This window comes from Alosa sapidissima, chromosome 11 (genome assembly GCF_018492685.1).
Source record: "Alosa sapidissima isolate fAloSap1 chromosome 11, fAloSap1.pri, whole genome shotgun sequence".
Taxonomy (NCBI): domain Eukaryota; kingdom Metazoa; phylum Chordata; class Actinopteri; order Clupeiformes; family Clupeidae; genus Alosa; species Alosa sapidissima.
Window position 1 is genome coordinate 21,091,221 of NC_055967.1, and position 10,000 is coordinate 21,101,220.

General features: G+C 45.7%; 1 protein-coding gene across 3 annotated transcripts in view; it reads right to left on the bottom strand.

Annotated features, from left to right (window-relative positions):
• The window catches only part of zfpm1 (zinc finger protein, FOG family member 1), a 90,754-nt gene that overhangs the window by 14,560 nt on the left and 66,194 nt on the right, over nucleotides 1–10,000 (bottom strand). Inside the window, exon 1 of one of the 3 annotated variants that reach the window (XM_042109498.1) lies at nucleotides 1–392. This exon is cut by the window's left edge and continues 1,294 nt beyond it. The exons of the other annotated variants lie outside the window; for them this stretch is intronic. The gene's annotated coding sequence lies outside the window, so the exon portion shown is untranslated. Of the gene's footprint in view, nucleotides 393–10,000 lie in introns of those variants that run through there. 3 annotated transcript variants of the gene reach the window in all.

Here is a 10,000-nt window from a genome sequence, read left to right on the forward strand (position 1 = left end):
TCCATATTAAGAGTCAATATTTCCCTTTGCCCTATTTCTACAGCATACAAAATGTCTGCCCTTCTACATTCATTACAGGTCATTTCCCCAATTTATCTTTACCCTGTGAGCTACACGCCTTCTTGTTGAAGTTACTTTATGCCATTTCAGGCAAGTGTGTGCTTATGTCTGTTGATAAATAAAGACATAGTTTATTTAAGAGGACATACGGACATAGAAAAAATATGTGCCTAAAGTTATCAGAAATGTTCAAAGCTGTTATATATAATAATCAATTTTCTAAATCTCGAATGGGCCGGCCCACACCTGAATTGAGTCCTTTTTTTGAGCTATATATAATAACTTCCTGTGAATAGGTAGCCTCGTGGCCCATGAGAGACAGAAGTCCAAACAGTAGATTGTGTGTAAGGTAATAAAGTTTATTAAATAAGCGGATGTGTTCCGATAACACCCGTGCAAAAAATAAGGCAAGCACAAGGCAATAATGTAGGCAAGCACAAGTGCAGTACAGGCCTCCTTCCACCATACGGATTTAAATAGAACATGTGATCTCTCTAATTGACAAACAGGCCTGTCTTAACCAGGGTAACCAGCCAATTTGGGTATCCTGCCCTGAACATTCGGGGACAGAAGCGCACACTCCTTTTTCGCATCCAGCGCAACTGCATTAGATTAAAAACAATCATGGCATGCATAAACAACTGCATGAAACATAAAAGAAAGATGAATGAGGAAATTCGTTTAAAATAGTGTGTGTGGGTCACATCGTCACACTTCCATCATGTGTTACTTGAGATGGAGGTTGTCGGAGCATTCAGGCCTAGAAAGTCTTGGTCGTCACTGTTTGTTTTAGTAGGGTGCTCTTTTGTGTCAAGAGAAAGGAGTCAAAAGAAAAAGGAAAGAAGAAAAGTGTCGAGACGTCTCAACGTCAACAAGTGTCTCTACTGAATGGGCATGTCCTAAATGGACATATTCAAAATGCCCATTTATTTATTTATTTTTTCCATCAGGTGTTATTTGAGTCTGTAGTAAAAGTGTGGGTTCCAGCCTCAGTCCAGAAGCGCAGAGGAGGAGGCATCGGTTGAACTGGACAATACAGCTGTAATTATATTAAGATTGGCCAACAAGTCAGATGTTTCATAGTTTCAATTAGCAATTTGTGCTGATGGAGTGAACTAAATTAAGGTCATTAAATAACTAACTCTGGAAACATCAACGTAGCAGCCAGCATTTTAATTATAGTTTTTAATGTGGTGATATCAGCAGAGGTGGAGATTGCTCAGGTTCGACGGCTGTAATTGAACATCTAGTATCCCTGAGGGAATTCTCCAGGAACAATTAGACTACAGCGGTTCCAGGCAAAGATGCCAACCCTCTTCCCCTCGGAGATTTACACAACGAGCACGTCTGGACAGGCCGAGGAGAATAATTACAAATGAAATATAAAAATGTGTGGAGAGATATGTGTGAGTAAGAGATTGAGAGAGAGAAAGAGGGAGAGAGAGAGGGAGAGAGAGATGATTTTGTTTCTGTGGGACGGAGGAAGAATTTAAAAAGGCAGAACACGAGGAAGAAAACAGTAGGCTATGTGGAAGAAGGCCCTGCTTCAACTCTTGCTTCTGCCAGTGTTTCCCATACATTGACTAATCTGTGGCGGGGCGCCACGAAATAAAAATCGGCCGCCACAGATTAATATTCTAAGTTTAATTTAATTTAATTTAAATTAAATATAAGGTAAAATCCTTGCATTGCCATTGAGCTGCGCTTTTTACGCACGCAGCCTTTCCTTGCCCCGCCCCGCTCTCTCGTAGCCCGCTGCCCCTCCTCTGCATGTGCATTTAACAAAATATTCACGATTGTTGAAGGATTGTTGTTGCCACATAGAAGCATTGCATAGAAGAGGTCTGGCTAAATTGCTATTAAATCCGCTTAGCATCGTGACCATGCTGCGCAAATTTGTTCAAAACTGCTGCATTGAAGTGAACTCTAAGGTCTTATCACAGCATAGTATGCTACATTGAAGAGACTAAACTAAGTTAAGTTATGAAATCAAGCAGTATCTCAAAGCTAACGTTAGAATACTGTTTGGATGTCGAATTTAGTATGCTTAGCCATACTTCTAAGCTGCTTGTCAATTTCGTTGAAGGGCTCATTTTATTGACTCTGACACTGAATATTTTGCAAAATCCTGATGTAAATGGAAAAGTGTTTTCCAAAATTCAAAAAGTACGAACCTTTATTTTAACTATGTAGAAAACGTTATGAATTGCATCCACACATCAGCAGCCTTTCAACTGTGTTACAATTGCAAGGGTTCCCTCAAACGTCATAAAGTGACAGGCACTCAATTAGACTTATACACTACCAAGACGTTCTTAATACACCCCCCCCCCCCCCCCCCCCCCCCCCCCCCATTGTCAAAGTCAGCTACCGCCACAAATTGAATCCAATTCTGTGGGAAACACTGTCTGCTTTAAATCACTTCCCACCTACCTCATCCTCTTCTCCTACCCTCCCTTTCTCTCTCTCTCTCTCTCTCCTCCCGCCCCCTCTCTCACTTATCTCTCCCTCTTTCAACCTCTCTCTGTTCCTACCCTCCTTTCACCCCTCTCTTTCTTTCTCTTCCTCTCCATCCAAACCTTTCTCTCTGCCACCCTCTCCTCCATCTCTCTCCTTCCTCAGTGGGACCAGGGCACTTTGAGAGTGTGTCTTTAAGTCCCTGGGCACATGGCTCTTTGAGCGGCAGTGGCGGTGGTGGCGGTGGTGGTGGCAGCGTCAGCGGTGGCAGCCTAAGCCCTGGTCCGGTGGCACCGAGCGGCACTCATGAATATGAATCAGGCGAGCGGCTCTTTAATCTGCCTGATCCCCGCGCTGCTGCCGCCGCCTAGATAGCCAATCTAATTATTTGGTCTGATATTAAGCAGCGGCCCACCCCTCCCCACCGCACACAGCACACACACACACACACACACACACACACACACACACACACACACACACACACACACACACACACACACACACACACACACACAGAGAAACAGCAGTGGCTGCACAGGCACCTTTCACTTCGCGCACACACACACACACACACACACACACACCACACACACACAGAAACAGCAGTGGCTGCACAGGCACCTTTCACTTCACGCGCACACACACACACACACACACACACACACACACACACACACACACACACTTGCCCACATGCATACAGTATCCACACACTCACAGGCTCTCATTCACATGTGCACATGTGCAAGCTCTCTTTCTCATTTACACACACACACACACACACACACACACACACACACACACACACACACACCACACACACACACACAGTCATTCACACATTCATATGGACATTCTGTTATTCCAATACACACATACTCACATATTCATATGCAATACACACACTCTCTCTCTCTCACACACTCACACACACCTCATCACCCTCCACCCCCCCACCCCCCCCCCCCCAGCCCAGCCCTCACGACGCCCTCTGTCTTATCAGTCCCAAAAACGCCCTCCTCTCCCCGATAAAAGTTGAATGCAAATGATGCGCGGCTGATTTCATTTCTCCCTTCCCTCATTGCTTCTCCTCTCCTGGCTGCCGAGAGAAATGAATGCAAAAAAAGGAGGGAGGAAAAAAAGAAAAAAGGAAAAAAAAAAAAAGTCTTTCCCCTCAGTGCACAGGAAGGAGAAAGGAAGACGGAAATATCTCCACTAACCTGATGCCCAATCCCCCCCCCCCCCCCCACTCACCACCACCACCCCCCAGTAAAGTCAATCCCAGCCCCGCTCAGCCAAGCCGTTTTGCCATGGCTAGCAGCAGTCTCACTGAGGGATGGCAAGGCGAGGCTCTCAACAGTCCATTTGATTTGAGACGTAGTTAAACCATTTTTGTGGCTTCATTGTTTTTCAAATAAATACTGTGTTTAAGCGTAACAGCATAAAAATGTTAATATTAAAAAAAAAATAACCTGCCTAGGTTTATTCTCAGTGTCTCACACTTTGGGGTAAGGTTTGCAAAACAATGTTCATCGTCAGTGGTGTGATTAAAATGAATAAATATGAATTGATTTGAATTGCGCTGGAAAATATGATAGTGCTTCGGACAGAGTTTGGATGCTTCAGCTGTGGCAGCTGATGATGACGAGGTGTCAGCGTTAGATTGGTGAATATTTGACTGCTGAAATATAAGCATGCAGGCAAGCACCAGACATCCGGGGTTCCTGGCCTCAGAGCGGACCACAGCTTGATGAGAGCAAGAGAGAAGTATTTAGAGGAGGAGAGTAGAGGAGAAGAGAGGAAAGGCACTATCAGTCAGATCCAGACCTGGACTGAAATTACACTGTAGCTACAATATAATACAGCACAACCATTCCCATTACCTCCTGTTATTTGCTCTCTCTCCCTCCTATCTCTCTCTCTCTTTCTTTCTTCCACTCACTCACTCATTCACTCCCTCTCCATCTCTGTCCTTCCTGTCTCTTACAATCTATCTATCTCTCCATCTCCACCCATTCATTCATCCCTTGCTTCATGTCCCATCTCTCCCCCCCCCCTCATCTGTCCATTCTCATTTCTCTTCACACTCCATGTTCCACTCTCTCCTACCCCATCTTCTCTTCTCTTCCCCTCTTCCCTTCCCTCCTTCTCAGCTCTCTCTCTCTCTCTCTCTCTCTCTCCCTCTGTCACAGGAAATGGTTTTCTTTCCCAAACCGAGGGGAGCTGGAGAGGGTTCTGTGTGTGTGTGTGTGTGTGTGGCGGGGGGCTAGGGGCACACTGTCCCAAACAAAGAGGTCAGTGTGTGGATCCTCCAAAACTCCACTGAAGAAAAGGAAGAGAGATAACAATCAGAAACCTTCTCTCATCCGCCTCTCTCACACTCGCTCCCTCTTTTTCTCTCATACACACACATTTTCTTTATTCCTGCCTTTTTCTACAACATACACAAACACACCAAACACACACACACACACACACAAACACACACACACACTCTGTCTCCCCTCAGCTTTCGTCTGCTCTGAGCACAAGAAACAGACACATTTTTCCACACGACTCGTATGTGAGCGAGAGAAAGAGACAGAAACGGAGATAGGGATATACAGAGTACACATCCTCGCAAGAAAACACGAGCCGGTTTGATGAGCTGTATGCAAATCACATGTAAAAATATAAAAGTGCGATACTTAAAGCCGAGTAGATAAGAGATTTGAAAATGAGGCACTCTTGGAAAGCGGGCTCCTGAACTGCCAGAGATGAGCCTCAGAGATAGAGGGATTTTTCTCTCCCTCTTCCTCCTTCTCTCTCTCTCCCTCACACACACACACACTCTATCTCTCTCTTTCATTTACTCTCTCTCTCACTCACTTTCACACACACACACACACACACACACACACACACACACACACTTCTCTTCCTCTTATATTAACTCTCTTCATCGTTCTCTCCATTCTCAATACACACACTGGTCCCATCCCATAGTCTAACTCCTCAGGCTCAATCTATCTCTCCATCCTTCAACTTCTCTCTCCCTCTCTTCACTGCCTCGGTCTCTCTTTCTCTCCTCTTTCTGTCCATACTCTTTCTTTTCCATCATCACGGCCATCTTGCACCATATCTGTATGTCTGGGTGTCTGTCCTTGCCTTCATATCTTCTGCCCAGTAGAGGACTGTCAGAACAGCTTTGTTGTGACGCGTGGAGAGGGCTTTTTTTTTCGCATTGTGTGAAAGTGTGTGAGTGTTTGAGACTATGTGAGTGTCTGTTTCGGTTGTGTGTGAGAAGCGCCAAGGCAGGTTTTTTTTTTTTCATTAACCATTCAAACCCTAAAACTGTACCATGAGCAGAATGCTTCATGCAGATCTAAAAGCAACATCAGATCCACAAACACTGCTCTAGAATCTTTGGTTGCTACGGCCAAAAGGACAGTCATTAGTTCCATCTCTTTCGTTGTCAAGCGGGCATATCCCAGGATTCTGATGAACCTTAGCTTTGAAACATTGCTATTTTACTTAGCCTACTGTCACGTAACTGGCTAAAAGCCACCTCTGTCATATGCTACCATGTTCTGAACGTCTGTATTTTACAGCTCTGATGCAACGTGACAGTTTATTTAAACTTCACAACGAGTATGGTAAATTAATATACAAGTGGGATACGGCCAAAAAACTGGAGCTACTTTACAGGTGTGCAAATAACCTGTGGTTATTACACATTCTGCGAATGACGAATGACAAATGGCAAATTCAACCAAGCAGTGGTATAACATGTTCTGCTCACTTTGGCAGCAGCAACCATGACGAGCCAGTCTGCGAGCCTGTCCAGACATCAGCCGGAACAGAATTAATTTGGCGTAAGACATCCACTCAATACTAAATAGATTGAGAGTGACGTTATGAAAACAACCATCAAGCTAGGTAAGGGATTTCCATGTGTGGCCAATCAACAACCAAGCCTATTTCACATTACACAGCATGACGTGGGATATTACAACAACAACAACGATAACAACAATAACAACAACAACAACAACAACAAATCAAAGCAGCAAACACAAAATCACCAAAAAGCACCCTTTGTGTGCAACAAGTAGGTTTATGCCCTGTTTAAACAGGCTCTGAGCAAAGCTAATAGCCCAATTGCCTAGAGAAAGAACCGAAGCAGGAACAAACAGCATCGGAGCAGCCTTAATGAGCACTGGGGTTTTCAAGCTGGCATCATCCTTCTGTGTTTCATTGAGGTAGGCCAACAACACCTCCAAAAGGCTCAACAGTGGAGTCTGGCGTGCCGGACCCACTCCTCTACACACTCATTATGAGTTATAGTGATGGGTTCCCTTGCTCCTAAGAAGAAGCTCATTGCTTACGTTTGGTTGGAAAAGGCATTGCATTCTACAATCATTCCTCTTTGTTGCTATGGCTGTTCAGCAACATAACCAGACAAAGTGTAAGCCAAAGCCATTGAGGACACCAGCAGACACAGACAGGAAGCTAGACATGTACACTTTGGTTTGTTGAAGGATCCAAATTCATAACAAAGGTCAACAACACTATCACACTCATCTGGTTGATTCACAGTGACCACACTGTAGACATGCTCAGCGACAGAAGAAAAACCTACAGTGGTAAAAATCATGGGCCTGGAAAGTCTTACTGCTAACCACTTGTGGGAATAAAAAAAAAAAAGATAGGTGATGTGGGGGTCAAGCGGTGCCACAGACTCTTGTGGTAACATAGAGTATACACACACACACACACACACACACACACACACACACACCCAAGGAACAATTAGGGGCAATTAACATAGAAAAATATAAAGAGAGAGGGAGGGAGTCAGAGAGAGCAGAAGAGAGAGAGAGAAAGGGAGGAGTATGGGAATTCACCTTCATATGTCCTTCCTGGGGAGACAGAGGAGAGGGGCAGAGAGAGAGAAAGTCAGAGAGATAGATGGAGCATGAGAGAGACAGACAGAGAGAGAGAAAGAGAGAGACAGAGAGAGAGAGAGAGAGAGAGAGAGAGAGAGAGAGAGAGAGAGAGAGAGAGAGAGAGATGTAGGGAGAGGAGGCAGAGGAGCGTCCCAGAGAGTGGGTCTGTGAGCCGTGGGTGGCGCGTCTTATCAGAGCCAGTTCTCCTGGAGAGATTATTGGGGGATTAACGCAAACGCTTGTTTCTAAAACATGATGAAAAGACGTTCGGCGTGTGATAACGCTTTGAACTCCACACTCACGCTCCTTCTAGGATCCCAGCCTTTAGGCAGTGCTTTTTTTTTTTTTTTTTTTTTTTAAGGAAGGAGGGGCAAACTGGGGATAACAAAATGCTGTCAGTTGAAACTGGTTCCACAAACCATTCAAAAACACTGACACAACAAAGATGTCAGTCAGGAAACAAATTGTAGCACTGATACACAAAATGGGTGCAATCACCCCCTCACACACACCCTCCCAGCCACAAATAAGATTTTCATAAGGGATCAAATCACCAACCACACCCTCCTTCTGAGTGCAAAAGACATACAAACTAGGCCAAGCAGATCAGCCATGGTCATTCATAAACTATCTTCTTGAGGTGACAGAGGGTTGATGGACAGCAAATAAGAAGTGAGAACGCTGAAGCACCAAAAGCCTGCCAACACACACACACACACACACACACACACACACACACACACACACACACACACACACACACACACTGAGCACAGCAGCAGAGTCCAGCTTTCATCTCTCCCTATCAGTCCCAATTTAAATACATGCAGATAAATCAATCTATGGCTTTTTTCAAGGGATGCAAATAGGGAGGCTTTTTCCTGGGCGAGCAGCCTGTTGACAGGAGATAATCTCCTGGGCGCGATCGCTCGGCTCACAGAGCAGGAGTTGAGGATGCCATCTCTAACGAAACAAAACGCCCGCTTTCCTCTGAACTCATGATGAAATCCCCCACCCTTGACACACACACACCCATAAAAAACCTGTGCCAACACCCCCATACCGATGTCCACACACACACACACACACACACACACACACACACACACAAACACTACACACAGATGCAAACATATACACTATGTTTACGTAATATGAAGATAGGAGACACACATTCATTTATACATTCATATTCAAAAGGTCTGCATGAGAGAACATGAAAATCAGAACAGTCATCAGGCAAACATCAAGTACACAGCTCTGCATACTGTATGTTCATGGATATCGGTCATTCAATGGTTAATGCTTGAATACTTGATTGAAACGATGATTTGGGTGTAAGTGTGTGTGGGGGTGTTTGTATGTTTGTGCGCTGATTGAATGTGTGTGTGTGTGTGTGTGTGTGTGTGTGTGTGTGTGTGTGTGTGTGTGTGTGTGTGTGTGTGTGTGTGTGTGTGTGTGCCTACATGTATCTACTTGCTTGTCTGCCTTTTTGTGCTATTGTAGGCCTCGTATAAAACTGATAGCTTATCTTGTTGCACCAAATAAGAGGCAAATTTGCACAGCGAGAGCAGAGCGGGCAGGTTTGGCTGGCATTGGCCACCCGGCCTGCGGGGTGCCAGGATGGAAGGCAATGAGGCATTGGCGCCCGAGGGAGAGGACATCGCATGGACAGCGGCCAGACCAGGTGGGTGCAGAAGGGGGGATGAGCGGGATGGGCGATAAGGGGACGGACGCTGGGCACCGCGGGACAATGGGGTAGCCTATACGAACACGTAAACTCAGCAATAATGACCATCCTAATCCTGTCTGGAAATGACTTCATCCAGACATGGCTGGTGAGTTGAATTTGACCAATGGCGTCAGGAGATAAATCACCTCGGCCGAATCCGGAAATAACGTAAAAAGTAGATGGAGGAACTGGAAAGGCGCATTCACACACGGAATGGGAACACATGCTCACAAGCATCCTGTCTCTGCTTGCCCCCCAAGCACACCCTCACAGCTGCTCTGGCTACACAAGCCCCAGGTGCTGAGAAATGGCTGTGCTTTACCCCTGCAAGGTGCGACGGGGCCTGAAACGGAGTGAGCTGACCAGGACTGGCCATGAGGGGAGTGGAGCGGAGAAGAGAGCGGGTCACAGAGAGACGGGTATCAGGTGGAGAATCCAGAGAGAGAGAGAGAGAGAGAGAGAGAGAGAGAGAATCAAGCTGCTCTGAAAGTCAAATCACAGGGATGATGTTTCCAGTGTCTCCTCTCCTCAGACGCCTTCTGAAAGCCAAATCCTGTGGCCCTTTAATTTAACCTCCTGCCAACACACACACACACAGAGATATATGTGTGTACACACACACACAGACACACACACTCACACAACACTACCACAACCACTCTATCCAATTAGCTGGGTCTGATTTCCAGAAGGATTCAGAGAGGAAAAGATATGAGTCAGGGAGGGAGGGGAGGATGGGGAGTGTGTGTGTGTGTGTGTGTGTGTGTGTGTGTGTGTGTGTGTGTGTGTGTGTGCCGGGGGGGGGGGGGGGGGGGATTGG